Source organism: Oncorhynchus keta, chromosome 11 (assembly GCF_023373465.1).
Source record: "Oncorhynchus keta strain PuntledgeMale-10-30-2019 chromosome 11, Oket_V2, whole genome shotgun sequence".
Lineage (NCBI taxonomy): Eukaryota > Metazoa > Chordata > Actinopteri > Salmoniformes > Salmonidae > Oncorhynchus > Oncorhynchus keta.
In genome coordinates, this window is record NC_068431.1 from 23,051,349 (window position 1) to 23,066,305 (window position 14,957).

General features: G+C 40.1%; 1 protein-coding gene across 10 annotated transcripts in view; it reads left to right on the top strand.

Annotated features, from left to right (window-relative positions):
• The first annotated feature begins 3,992 nt into the window (after positions 1-3,992).
• Positions 3,993-14,957, top strand: part of LOC118389947 (HMG box transcription factor BBX-like) — a 45,632-nt gene continuing 34,667 nt past the window's right edge. For 4 of the 10 annotated variants that reach the window (XM_035779968.2, XM_035779976.2, XM_035779978.2 and 1 more), the window contains exons 1-2: positions 3,993-4,149; positions 6,093-6,174. The gene's annotated coding sequence lies outside the window, so the exon portion shown is untranslated. The other 6 variants (XM_035779975.2, XM_035779970.2, XM_035779972.1 and 3 more) reach the window with 6 other exon arrangements.

Below are 14,957 nucleotides of genomic sequence, written 5' to 3' on the forward strand. Positions count from 1 at the left end.
ATTTGGCGCTCTGCACTTTCACTGGCTGTTGTCATATTGCTCCCGTTCGTGGGATCTCAGACCAAAGAGGTTTTAAGGAGAAAGTCATCTAAAAGTAACGGAATGTAATCAGATTACGTTACTGAGTTTGGGTAATCCAAAAGTTATGTTACTGATTACAATTTTGGACAGGTAACTAGTAATTGTAGTGGATTACATTTGGAAAGTAAACCTGCCCAACCCTGGCTGTGTGTGAAAGTTAATGCAGCCCTTGTATTCCGATCATGGAATTCCAAATGCACCAGCGTGTATACACTTTTTTTATGTGCCAGTGAGCATTCTGGAAACCGTGGCAAAGCTAATATTACGATGACTCAAGAACTTATTGCAGTAGCTAACTACTATAACTAGTTGGCTAACTAGTGTAGCTAGCCAACAAGGCTGCTAGAAAAGGTAATTGCAATGGATTAGCAGAACCATCTGCATCCTTTTAACCCCCCAAAATGTTGTTCTTCAAAAATTAGCTGGCTAGCATTTTTGAGGCCATCCAAACACTTTCCTCACGTTAGGATGTATGTCTTTAACTCATGGAAAGGCGCCTCTCGCTCGCAAAGCACAGGTAGGTGGAATGGTGATGACGTCAGCCACTGTGTATGCTTTTAGTAGCCAATATTTTGGTAGCTACTATGTCATTTAAAAGCGAACTCTGTGCTCAGATGTCTCAGCACACGTAACTGTCAAGGGTAGATAGGGTCTATGAATCTCAGTGACCGTGTGGCTGGTGTCTGCCCGGAGATTGGAAGGTTGGGGGCTCAATCCCCAGTCGAGAAATACCAATGACTTCCTCTCTGCTTAGCTACTGCCAGAGATTTTTTGTAAAACAATTTGAGATTGAGACAATGGTTTTGGAAATAATTGTCCATTGGCCTTTGTGTGCATGCAACTCATCCAAAAAAGTTTACTATAGTTCAACTTTTGACAGACAATGATGAATATGTATCTGTTTTCATGAGTCTCTGTATTGCCACAGACTAATGCCCTGCGACAAGCTATCATTCTGTCTAGGGTGTGTAATTGTACAACAAGCTGCCTCATACTACAGAAACAGGAGATCCTGCCCTTTGGGCCATACTGGCTTGGACAAGGTTTAGTTAGGCCATACAAATGTAATCACATTTTTTTATCTGAAAAAGTTTTACTGGAAAAATGTCACGATTATAGCAAAAATAATGTCCTTAGGTTTCCAGTAAAGAGATACACAACTTCCTCTATGCCTCTTTTAGCCTCCCGAGAGGCTAACATCTCTTGATTTGGTCGCTAGATGTTGAACTAAGGTTGCTTGCTTGCCTCACTTTCAAAAAATGAAATCTGGGTCCGATTTATTTGTATATTCCATGGCCTGTGACCTCCCCAAAAAAATCTGGATGTATTTTCCTCTGGTTTTTGCCTGCCGTATCGGATGGGGCCGCATATCGGATGGGGCCACAGTGTCTCCTGACCCCTCCTGTCTCAGCCTCCAGTATTTATGTTGCTGTAGTTTATGTGTCGGGGGCTAGGGTCAGTTTGTTATATCTGGAGTACTTCTCCTGTCCTATCCGGTGTCCTGTGTGAATTTAAGTATGCTCTCTCTAATTCTCTCTTTCTTACTCTCTCTTGGAGGACCTGAGCCCTAGGACCATGCCTCAGGACTACCTGACATGATGACTCCTTGCTGTCCCCAGTCCACCTCCAGTTTCAACTGTTCTGACTGTGATTATTATTATTTGACCATGCTGGTCATTTATGAACATTTGAACATCTTGGCCATGTTCTGTTATAATCTCCACCTGGCACAGCCAGAAGAGGACTAGCCACCCCACATAGCTTGGTTCCTCTCTAGGTTTCTTCCTAGGTTTTGGCCTTTCTAGGGAGTTTTTCCTAGCCACCGTGCTTCTACACCTGCATTGCTGTTTGGGGTTTTAGGCTGGGTTTCTGTACAACACTTTGAGATATCAGCTGATGTACGAAGGGCTATATAAATAAAATTGAATTGATTTGATATCTGTTCTGTTATACTCACAGACATTATTTTAACAGTTTTAGAAACGTCAGAGTGTTTTCTATCCAATGCTATTATATGCATATCCTAGCTTCTGGGCCTGAGTAACAGGCAGTTTACTTTGGGCACGTCAGTCATCTGAACTTTCGAACACTGTCCCCTAGCCTTAAGAGGTTTAAATAAAATATGTTTGGCCCTACATACTTTATTGCCAAAATCAAATCAAATTTTATTTGTCACATGCACTGAATACAACGGGTGTAAACTTTACCATGAAATGCTTGCTTATGAGCCATTCCAAGCAATACAGTATATAAAATAAAAAAATAAAATAAAAAATAAGTAACAATCATTTAAGTAACAATCAAAATAAGTAACAATCATTTAACTATATACAGGGAGGACCAGTACCAGATCAATGTGTTTGAGCTATTTGAAGTAGATATGTACGTAAAGGCAGGGTAAAGTGACAAGGCATCAGGAAAGATAATAAGAGTAAGAATACAGAACAGTAGCAGCAACATATGATGAGTGTGAAAGTGTGCGCGCCTATGTCTGTGTTGTGTTGGTATGCGTGTGTGTGTGTATGCAGTGTATGTGAATGTGTGTGGGTTTTCTGTGAGTGTCAATGTAGTGTGTGTGAGTGAGTGGGTATATACAGTACAGTGCTGTGAGTATTTGCCCCTTCATGATTAACTCTATTTTTTGCATATTTTGGACACTGAATGTTATCAGATCTTCAATCAAACCTAATTTTAGATAAAGGGAACCTGAGTGAACAAATAACACAACATATTGATACTTATTTAATTTATATAATTAACAATGTTATGCAACACCGAATGCCCCTGTGTGAAAAAGTTATTGCCCCCTTACACTCAATAACTGGTTTTGTATTTGTATTGGTGGTGGCTGCATCATGTTATGGGTATGTTTGTCATCGGCATGGACTAGGGATTTTTTTAGGATAAAAAGAAACAGAATAGAGCAAAGCAACGGCAAAATCCTCAAGGAAAACCTGTTTCAATATGCTTTCCAAAAGACACTGAGAGAAAAATTAACCTTTTAGCAGGACAATAATCTAAAACACAAGGCCAAATATACACTGGAGTTGCCTACCAAGACAAAATGGAATGTTCCGAGTGGCCTTGGTTACAGTTTTGACTTAAATTGGCTTGAAAATCAAGACTTGAAAATGGCTGTCTAGCAATGATCAACAACCAACTTGACAGAGCTTGAAGACTTTTCAAAAGAATAATTTGAAAATATCGTACAATCCAGGTGTGTAAAGCTCAGAGACTTGCCCAGAAAGACTCACAGCTGTAATCGCTGCCAAAGGTCATTCTAACATGTATTGGCTCGGGGGTTGAATACTTATCTAATCAAGATATAGTGTTTTATTTTTCATTACTATTTTTTTTTTTTTTTTACAAATGATAGAATTTTTCATCCACTTAGACATTACAGAGTATTTTGTGTAGATTGTTGACAAAAAAATGATAATTGAATCCATGTTAAGACCATCTTGTAATACAAAATGTGTAAAATGTAAATGGGTGTGAATTATTTCTGAAAGCACTGCATGGAGAATTCATGTCTGAAAGGGAAACTTTTACTTTTTTCATTAAATTAATGATTGCAAATAAACATGTGACATGAAAGGCTTATTCCATGAAACACAATAGCTGCCTGTACTGTCAATTTGTATGTGCCGTTATTCATGCTTATACGATGTACATTTAATTAAAAATCATGATTACATCTGCATTTAAAAGTATGGCCTTCTGTGCATTTTTTTTTATCGCTCTACAGTACCTGGTTATGCAGTGTAACTGTACATGTCCTGAACATTATGAAGACGTTATATTAATCTTGCTGTCTCAGAACAATACACAAATGTAATGTTCTCTCTGTGTGGTTGTTTTGGGCTGTCTTTCAAACTATCGTCCAATCACGACCAGCCTTACATGGTAAGGATATTTTCACTCTGCATGTACAGTACTGTGTGTTGCAAAAACTGTTCTGATCAAAGAAGCACACTAAGAGAGGGTGAATGAGGTGGACAACGGCTCAGTTGGGGCACCACCATTTACTTATTTAGCTTGCTTTACATTCTGGGTGGCCTGTTGCGGGTGAGTGCTGGCATACTTTTACTTTATTTTTTTTTTACACTTTATTTTCCAAACACTCCGATCCCTACAGTAACGCAACACCCAGGAAGCTAATATTAAGTAGTCACACACGACTGAGACACAGGCATGGCTTTTTGCTTAAACAGTCATCAGTTTCTCTCCAGTCACATCTTTTCAGTGACCTGTTTCAAAAATGTTGCAAGAACAAAGTTTGTTTAAAATATGTGTGCTGTAAGGCCAGAATCTGAATAGTTTATGATGAAATGGCTAGGCCAGTCAGTACTGGCTATGAACATCATAGCCTACTGCACAAGGCTTCGCAAGAATACTTTGCGAACGGGGGAGGGTAGATTAGACACGAGTATACATTTGTCCGAGGAAAACGAAAGTACTGCGACCTAATGTAAATGATAATTTATCTTATTTGTTGTGTTGAGCCTCGCGCTGACTGTAGCGTTCATCCGGTGAAGTGTTCCTATTTGTGTTATTGTACAGCCAGTGCCGAACTGTTATGTGTCAATAAGTTTTAAGAAGGACGCTGATGGGGATGGGAGGGCCCTTGTATTCGAGCTGGGTATCAGAGGTATGTTTTAATATGTATATACCGTCATGACAGAGAACGTGTTGGTATTTTATCCCTTATAAATATCCCTGTCGTTTTCCCCAAAATGACTCAGTCATCCAGTGTGAGATCTGTGCTGGTTATCGCTGCTCTGGAAGTGGTCAGCGTGGTCCTTTTTTTTGTTATTCGTGAATTATTGTTTGTCAAATAGGGGATTTCATTTATAAAGTTGTTGTTTTAATCGTGAATTCCATTAATCGAAGGCGTTTGGTGTACATTTTAAGTCACTGTTCTGTAAAATGTTTTTTTTTTTTTAATCGACTATGCAAAAGCCTGAGACAACATGTACGACATGGCTAAGCTGGAGCACTTCCCCCATGAAATGCACGGCTACATTGTTACTAAGCGAATTATGGCAGTGTTCGAATGCGTGAAAACCATCAAATGAGTGAAGTTTGCTTACAATTCCATGGATGCTTGTCACTTCGTGGCTCGTGGGCTTTTGGACCCATTGCAGGTTTTGCATGATGACACATTCAGCGGACGGACTGGAGCCATTCGCGTTTGAGAGCTAGCAAGCTAACAAGCTACTTTTATTCCTAATAACTGGTAGGAAATGGGAGACCATGCACATCAAACGGTTTGCCGAAATTTTCTGGACGGAAAATCCCTAGTTTAAGTAATGGAAGGTGGCGATTTGTACATGTGGAATACCTTTTTCAATGAATGCATATGAGTTTGACAGGAGTGATATTTTCACCAAAGCAAGATGGACTCTCATTCGCTTGTCTGTCATGTCAGACCTTAGATCGACATTTTGCACGAATATGCACATTTGAGCTTAACATAAAGAACTTTGGGCTAGATCAACAAAATATAATTAGTATAAACTGATGTTCATAGAATGTTTACCGTGGGTACACTTTTATTGATTCCGTGACAGCTTAATCGGGTTTGCAGGCAGCACCGGTTTTACCTGAAAACAAACGCTGCAATACTGTAGTATATATTCTCTACTGATCTATATCTACCAGATATTACATATTTTATTGTGTACTGAACGTTAATTACTCCATAGTTGTCAACGTTGCTGGAAGTGCATTTATGTCCGATAAGTTGCACGAATTTAGGATCGACACTACTTCATCAACAACAAATAATGTCCCACCATAGTTTTATCACATATCGAAGACATGACTACATACACGTTTTAAGTTATTGTGATGATTAATACAGTGATGATTAATACGCATGTTTACTATGCCTGCTGAAGAATAAAACTAGAATAAAACTAGAACGCTAGCCTCTGTGGTTGTTTGGTGCATTAACCAAGCATTGCAAACGAATCGCTTGACTGAGAGAAGTGTCTTGTATTTTATAGGTCATCATCATCGCATGAAACAGCCTGACTGACAGATTCATCTTCATCTTTCAGATACAACATTTCCATAGTCTGTGCCAAAGTAAGTATGCCTGCAATCCATCCCATATTTTCAAAGTCAAGGATTATTGTCTTTTGTTGACCAATTTTTGTTATTAATGGCCCATGGTATCCACTCATTGATATGCCATGAAGCCCCATGTTATTATATCCTTACATTAACAAGCATAGCTCTCATGATGCATACATTACATAATTGATTGCCATCCCTGATTTGATAACATCTAGCAAAAGCACAATAACCATTTCTATGGTTTTATGTAGATATTTGTATCAGTGACTGAGATGTACCCTTTTAATTAAAATGATTAGGATACGTTTCAAAATGAATTAATTACTTTATTTGAGTGATTCCTAGTTGCATAACCTGTGCACACTAGCTAGCTGTTTCACCAACTGGGAAACTGTGACTCTGTGTCAGGTGTGTATGCACGCTATGCATGCTTTCCCCATAGCACACCCCTCATAGAGCTCTGAGTTTTTCTTGACAAAGTTAAAGGTGGTACATGTCACATTTTCCGCCTGCAAATAGAGACAAATGTCAATTACAGTATAATGGGGGATAATATTGCACATTTAGACAATTTTGTCTGTCTGGCTTACTAGCGCTCAAATCATTTTTGTTAATGGCAAATGTCATTTATTTGTTTATTTTATCACCTTGTTACACCACTCACATCACGGTCCATGATGTCTGAGAAATTAATCAAGGTGCTATCAAAGACTTGAGGGGTATACAATGACGCTAGCTAAATCTATGCAGGATTTTCTAAAGCTAGCCAGCTTTAGTTAGCTTCACATTCCAACTCAGGTTTCATCCATTTTAGGGAGGTGAATATTGATCATGTACCTGCTGCTAACTCAAGCCAGGCTTGGAACTGTGTGCAAGTCACAGGTGGATATCCCAGCGAACAACGAAATCTTCATTGAGTCAATGCTGAAACACCAATCCATTACATTTTTTGTCGAAATCAATGCGAAAGAAAGGTTATCCTGCAATTTCAGACTGGTGTGAATTAGGTTATTAGAAGTGCTTTCTTTTTCATTACTAGTATCGTTGTTTTTTGTGTAACATTTTTTCCACTCAAATCGTTAAAATAGTTGTAGTCATGAACGTTTTACTGCACGTGAAGTTTCAAATGCATCCTGTCACTACTAAATGTATGTGATAGGTATTTGAACATTACAATGTTTAACACAAGAACATGTGATTAATAAAATATGTAAGGGCGGTGAGAAAATACAGTATAAAAGAATGAGTTGCATGTACAGTGCATTCGGAAACTATTCAGACCACTTCACTTTCTCCACATTTTGTTACGTTAGATGTATTCTAAAATGTATTAAATTACAAGGCAAAAAAAAAATGTTTTTAGAAATGTTTGCAAATGTATTAAAGAGAGAGAAAAAAGTATTCTGTCCCTTTGCTATGAGACTTGAAATTGAGCTCAGGTGCATTCTGTTTCCATTTATCATCCTTGATGTTTCTACAACTTGATTGGAGTCCACCTGTGGTAAATTCAATTGATTGAAAGTCACACACCTGTCTATATAAGGTCCCATAGTTGACTGTGCATATCAGCAAAAACCAAGCCATGAGGTCGAAGGAATTGTTCATAGAGCGCCAAGACAGGATTGTGTCGAGGCACAGATCTGGGGAAGGGTACCAAAAAATGTCTGCAGCATTGAAGGTCCCCAAGAACACAGTGGCCTCCTCCATTCTTAAATGGAAGAAGTGTGGAACCTTGAGCTAGCAGCCTGGCCAAACTGAGCAATCGGGGGAGAAGGGTCTTGGTCATGGAGGTGACCAAAAACCCGATGGTCACTCTGTCATAGCACCTGAGTTTCTCTGTGAAGACAGAACTTTCCAGAAGGACAACCATCTCTACAGCACTCCATCAATCAGGACTTCGTGGCCAGATGAAAGCCACTCCTCAGTAAAAGGCACATGATAGCCTGCTTGAAGTTTGCAAAAGGCACCTAAAGGACTCTCAGACCACGAGAAACAAGATTCTCTGGTCTGATGAAACCAAGATTGAACACTTAGGCCTGAATGCCAGGCGTCATGTCTGGAGGAAACCTGTCACCATCCCTATCGTAAAGCATGGTGGTGGCAGCATCATGCTGTGTGGATGTTTTTCAGTGGCAGGGACTGGGAGAGTAATCGGGTTCGAGGGAAAGATGAACAGAGAAAAGTACTGAGAGATCCTTGATGGTAACCTGCTCCAGAGCGCTCAGGACCTCGGACTGGGGCAAGATAATGCAGTAGTGGCTTCGGAACAAGTCTCTGAATGTCCTTGAGTGGCCCAGCCAGAGCCCGGACTTGAACATCTCTGGAGAGACCTGTAAATAGCTGTGCAGCGACCCTCGCCATCCAACCTGATAGAGCTTGAGAGGATCTGCAGAGAAGAATGGGAGAAGCCTGTAGCGTCATACCCAAGAAGACTCAAGGCTGTAATCGCTGCAAAAGGTGCTTCAACAAAGTACTGAACAAAGGATCTGAATACTTATATTAATGTGATATCAATGTGATATCTGTTTTATATTCAATACATTTGCAAACTTAAAAAATAACTGTTCTTGCTTCATCATTCTGGTGGTATTGTGTGTAGATTGAGGGGGGTAAAAAAAAACAATTAAATACATTTTAGAATATGGCTGTAATATAACACTGTGGAAAAAGTGAAGGGGACTGAATACTTTCCGAAAGCACTTGATCTTTCAAATTTTGGAATTTTCTCAAACCGTTACAGGCCATGATATCGACAATTGGGGGATGCAAAAAGCCACCCTCCAGTTCGTAAGGCATGCCATTTTGATTCCCAGTTAAATTGTTTTTCAATTCTGTGCCAAATAGAAATTATGTGAGCAATATAGAACCAAAGCATTGTTTAAGGAATATAGTGAAGACTTTGGCTGCATTCCAAACACTTAACAGACACACCCTCTCCCCGCAGCCCTCAAATTAAGTAGACACTTCTGATGACGTCTGACGAGTATACACTTGCAGGGCGAGGGAGGGAGGAAGGAACGATTTTTAAACGGACTGCCCATGGCTGGAGATTCGTCATCCCTCGATGATTGTGTTTTTACTCACCGTTAGCTTGTGGGTGCTTTATATGCTCTACAGTCAATTATGATTGCATGTCTACTTATATTAACTATATAATTATTAATATACACCTACTGTATGATAGCTAGAAAATTAATTAGCTAACTAATGTTAGCCTGCCTAGCTGGAACTTCTGAAGAAGGAACGTGTTTTATTTCTTAGGAAAAATGTAGGGGAGTGGATCAGAAAACCAGACCGTATTTGGTGTGACCACAATTTGCGTCATGCAGTGCAACACATCTCCTTCACAGAGTTGATCAGGCTGTTGATTGTGACCTGTGGTTTGCTGACCCACTCTTTTTCAATGGCTGTGCAAAGTTGCGGGAACTGGAACACGCTGTTGTATACGTCAATCCAGAGCATCCCAAACATGCACATTGTCTAGTGAGTATGCAGGCCACAGAAGACTTGGGACATTTTCAGCTTCCAGGAATTATGTACAGATCCTTGTGACAAGGGGGCGTGCATTATTTTGCTGAAACATAAGGTGATGGTGGCGGATGAATGGCACGACAATGGGCCTCAGCAACTCGTCACAGTATCTGTGCATTTAAATTTCCATTGATAAAATGCAATTGTCTTTGTTGTCCGTAGCTTATGCCTGCCCATACCATAACCCCACCGCCACCATGGTGCGCTCTGTTCACAACGTTGACATCAGCAAGCCGCTTGCCCACAAGAAGCCATACATGCTGTTTGCCATCTACCCAGTACAGTTGAAACCGGGATTCATCTGTGATGAGCACACTTCTCCAGCATGCCAGAGGCCATCGAAGGTGAGCATTTGTCCACTGAAGTCAGTTACGACGCCAAACTGCAGTCAGGTCAAGATCCTGGTTAGGATGACGAGCACGCAGATGAGCTTCCCTGAGACTGTCTGACAGTTTTGTGCAGAGATTCTTCAGTTGTTCAAACCCACAGTTTCATCAGCTGTCCAGGTGGCTGGTCTCAGACAATCCCGCAGGTGAAGAAGCTGGATTTGGAGGACCTGGGCTGGCGTGGTTACACGTGGTCTGGACATTCCTGCAGTCAGCATGGCAATTGCACGCTCCCTCAACTTGAGACATCTTTGGCATTGTATTGTGTGACAAAACTGCACATTTGAGTGGACTTGTATTGTCCCCAGCAGAAGGTGTGCCTGTGTAATTGATCATGCAGTTTCTTTATATACTTTTCCACTTTTTTTTTCCTAAACCAGAAAATATACATTAGACAACAATATACCAAAGTGACATTAACCTTACAAAACGCGAAAGTGATATGGCCATTCAACCCTATCAAAGGCCTTTTTGGGATTGAGGGAGAGGGCGACACTAGGTATTTTGTTTTTGTTAGCAAGGTGAATTATATCAAAGAACCTTCTGAGATGAATTATGAAGCCAGTCTGATCTGGGTTGGCCAGCAGAGGGAGCAATGACTCCAGTCCAGTCGTTTAGATAGCATCATGGTGATCAGTTTACAGTCTGTATTAAGGAGAGTGGTCTATAGGAGGTGCACTTTAGCAGGTTTTCCCCCTTTCTTGTGAATTACTGTAATCACAGCTTTTGAGAGTTACTCTTACTTCCATAAGGTAGGGTACCAACAGGTCCTTTACATTTATGGAACTCTGGGGGGGAAGGCATCTCTGATAGATCATTGCTTGATTGGGCTGTATAGAGGTCCTCATACTTTTAAGAAATACTATCATTAATTTCAGTAGGGTTGAAAGATATTAGAGTTTAGTAAGCGTTTCCATAGCATTAATTGTCCTCTTACTTTCCTCCGCTTTCAGTTGCTATGCCAATACTTGTGTATTGTGTGCTTTCTCCAAGTTTGTAGCAACACTGTTTTGATTTAGTAATGACCCTCTCATCTTTATACGTGTTCCAGGTATTATGTTTCAGTTTTTTATTTACCAAGAGCCTGTGTGGAAGAAAAAAAATGTATAGCATTTTAAGATTCAAGGACATTTTAGTTCGGCCCCTTTTCTCTTCAACCCTTTAGTATAGGCAATGCTTTATCCCCTCAGATAGGCTTTCAATGCATCTCAAAGAACGAACCTGTCAGGAGCAGAGGGTTTGTTTGTCAAAGTAAGAATATTGATCTGCTCTTTGAATGTACAAAATTCAGGTTGTTTCAGGAGAGAATAATATAGTTTCCATCTATATGCTCCATTTACCTTGGTAGGGATGGAGATTGATAATACCAGAGGAGAATGGTTACCAAGCAATCTGGGGAGGTAATCGGTATCTTTATGAAAAAGTTTTTGATTGCAAAAAAAGTTTATATGCATGTGTGGGTGTTAATGAAAAGAGTAGTCCCTATCCTGTGGGTGCATCTGTCTCCAGACGTCTAGTGAATTGAGATCCTTTATGAATGACAGGGTGAACTTGGCGGCTTTGGTAGGAGAGGGGTTATCAGAGTACATAACAAGAACTCTATCTAAACAAACATTTACATCTCCTTCAGCCAGTAGCCAGCCTGGTGGTGCTTGAGCAATCTGAAGGAATACGTTCTGAATAAACATATGGTCATCGAAGTTAGGAACATAAATATTCAATTGGGTCCAAGACTCCAAATATATATGCTCCTGCACCAAAACAAACCTGCTGATACAAAAGGATGTCTATTCATCAAATGTGAGAGGATGCAAAACGTTGTCCCACCCATTTCCTCTTTAATTTCTAATGTTTACTTGCTATAAGTTGTGTTTCTTGTAAGAACACAATGTCAGCCTTTAATTTCTTATGGTATGTATAGACTCTTTTCCTCTTAACCAGGCCGTTAAGACCTTTTTTTATATTGAAAGTGACCTATTCTAGTTGTTTAAGCGTGGGTTGGGTTTCGAATGTGTAACAGAATTGTAATCACTAATTAGAAAAAAAATCTGGTAATGTTTCAACTAGTGATGCACCGACATAACATTTTTGGCCGATACCGATATCTAATATTTTCCTTGTTAAAAAATAAAATAACCAATATTTTAGCAGCCTTTTAAGCATTCTAGTGCAGTTAAATAGTTAACACACACGCATGGACGCAACGGTCTAAGGCACTGCATCTCAGTGGAAGATGAGTCACTACAGTCCCTGGTTCGAATCCAGGCTGTATCACATCCGGCCGTAATTGGGTGTCCCTTAGAGCGGCGCACAATTGGCCCATCATTGACCAGGCCGTCATTGTAAATAATAATTTGTTCTTAAGTTCTTAACTGTCTTGCCTAGTTAAATAAAGGTTACACACACACCACACTGACCAAAAATGTATTTTGTTGGCATTCACGCATGTCCCCATTACTAGTAAAACATAATCAAAACCTATTTCTTTCACTTACTTACTTACTGTGCTGTTTCGTCGTTCAGTCGTTTCATTCTCAACCAGGATTTCTCATACTATGGAACACTGTTTGGGTTTTTGCGTGTCAAATAACACGATTTGACGTGTCAAATAAGCTTGTTGACCAATCAGGACCTGAATATGACTGCACGTCACATAATTTAACATGTTCATATTATTTTACGTAGTTATTAGACATTGATTACACTATCACTCGTATTTCATATGTCACAACGATTAATTGATACGTATGCTATGATTCTGGTAAAGTCTCACCATACCTACAGTGCTGGTCATTAAAAAAAGCAAGCTAGCTCATGGTTGTTCTTCCCCAAAAACATAGCAGAATGACAATCTGTTTCAGAAGCTATAGTTAGCTAGCTAACTATATAGCTAGGTGTCATCATCTAAAATGACCCTAATTTATAAGACCGTTCTTATTTGATTAATGGTGGTCGGACCCATCTATGTGAAACTAGCCACAATAAGGATTAGTCACAATAGTGGACTTTGCGGTTAGCCTTCAAAATAAAAGTTTGTCATTGACAGTGATGCAAATGAGTACAAATAGTAGAATTATGCCATAATAGAATAGATCATTAATTTTCCAAAAATCTGTTGAAATCACACCGGATGTATTATACTTTAGAATTGCATTGTGGGCACAATTATTTCACTGTACAGCCTTACCTATGGATTTTGGATCAATGACATGGGGTATCAGTCTACTCAGTGACACCCAGAGAACATTAGCATCATAGCATAGTAGCTCTTGTTGCAAAACTCTCTAAAAACTGAATTAAGCTACATTTATTGTCAATCTATGTTTATTGAACACTATTCCCAAGGGAAAAACAATACTACATGGATGTTTTCGAGTCTGATAACTCTGAGGACATTGGGAAAAAATATCTTGGCTATTGAGTAAACTGATACCACATTTCATTGATTCCCAATCTTTAGGTAAAGCTGTAGAAAGCAATATGAATGTCAATACATACAATAGGCTGACTGGGGAGGTGATTTCCCACCGTCACAGTCCCGCGATAAGAGCTACAATGCTAATATTTGCATAAACTCTAAACAGTTGTTCTGTCTGTGTGTGTCACCGAGTAGACTGATACCCCATTTCACTTCACATTCCAACCTTGTTTAACATGATCTAGTCTAAATATGGCATGAATTCACCAATTGTAACCTTCTGCATCACTTTCAAAGAGGTACTTTTATTTTGAAGGCTAACCACAAATTCCACTATTGTGGCTAGCTTCATATAACGTTAGCTTTGGGCAACAGGGTTAAGTAGCTGGCTAGCTATTTTCATGAACTGAAGTTCAATTTCAATAGGCGAACAACAAGTAGTAGTTACCTAGCTAATACACTGCTCAAAAAAATAAAGTGAACACTAAAATAACACATCCTAGATCTGAATGAATGAAATATTCTTATTAAATACTTTTTTCTTTACATAGTTGAATGTGCTGACAACAAAATCTCACAAAAATTATCAATGGAAATCAAATTTATCAACCCATGGAGGTCTGGATTTGGAGATACACTCAAAATTAAAGTTGAAAACCACACTACAGGCTGATCCAACTTTGATGTAATGTCCTTAAAACAAGTCAAAATGAGGCTCATTAGTGTATGTGGCCTTCACGTGCCTGTATGACTTCCCTACAACGCCTGGGCATGCTCCTGATGAGGTGGCGGATGGTCTCCTGAGGGATCTCCTCCCGGACCTGGACTAAAGTATCTGCCAACTCCTGGACATAATATATATAATAATAATAATATATGCCATTTAGCTGACGCTTTTATCCAAAGCGACTTACAGTCATGTGTGCATACATTCTACGTATGGGTGGTCCCGGGAATCGAACCCACTACCCTGGCGTTACAAGCGCCATGCTCTACCAACTGAGCCACAGAAGGACCACAGCCACAGAAGGCTGTGGTCAGTCTGTGGTGCAGTCTGTGGTGCAACGTGGAGTTGGTGGATGGAGCGAGACATGATGTGCTCAATTTGATTCATGTCTGGGGAACGGGTGGGCCAGTCCATAGCATCAATGCCTTCCTCTTGCAGGAACTGCTGACACACTCCAGCCACATGAGGTCGAGCATTGTCTTGCATTAGGAGGAACCCAGGGCCAACCACACCAGCATATGGTCTCACAATGGGTACCTAATGGCAGTCAGGCTACCTCTGGCGAGCACATGGAGGGCTGTGCGGCCCCACAAAGAAATGCCACCCCACACCATGACTGACCCACCACCAACCGGTCATGCTGGAGGATGTTGCAGGCAGCAGAACGTTCTCCACGGCGTCTCCAGACTGTCACGTCTGTCACGTGCTCAGTGTGAACCTGCTTTCATCT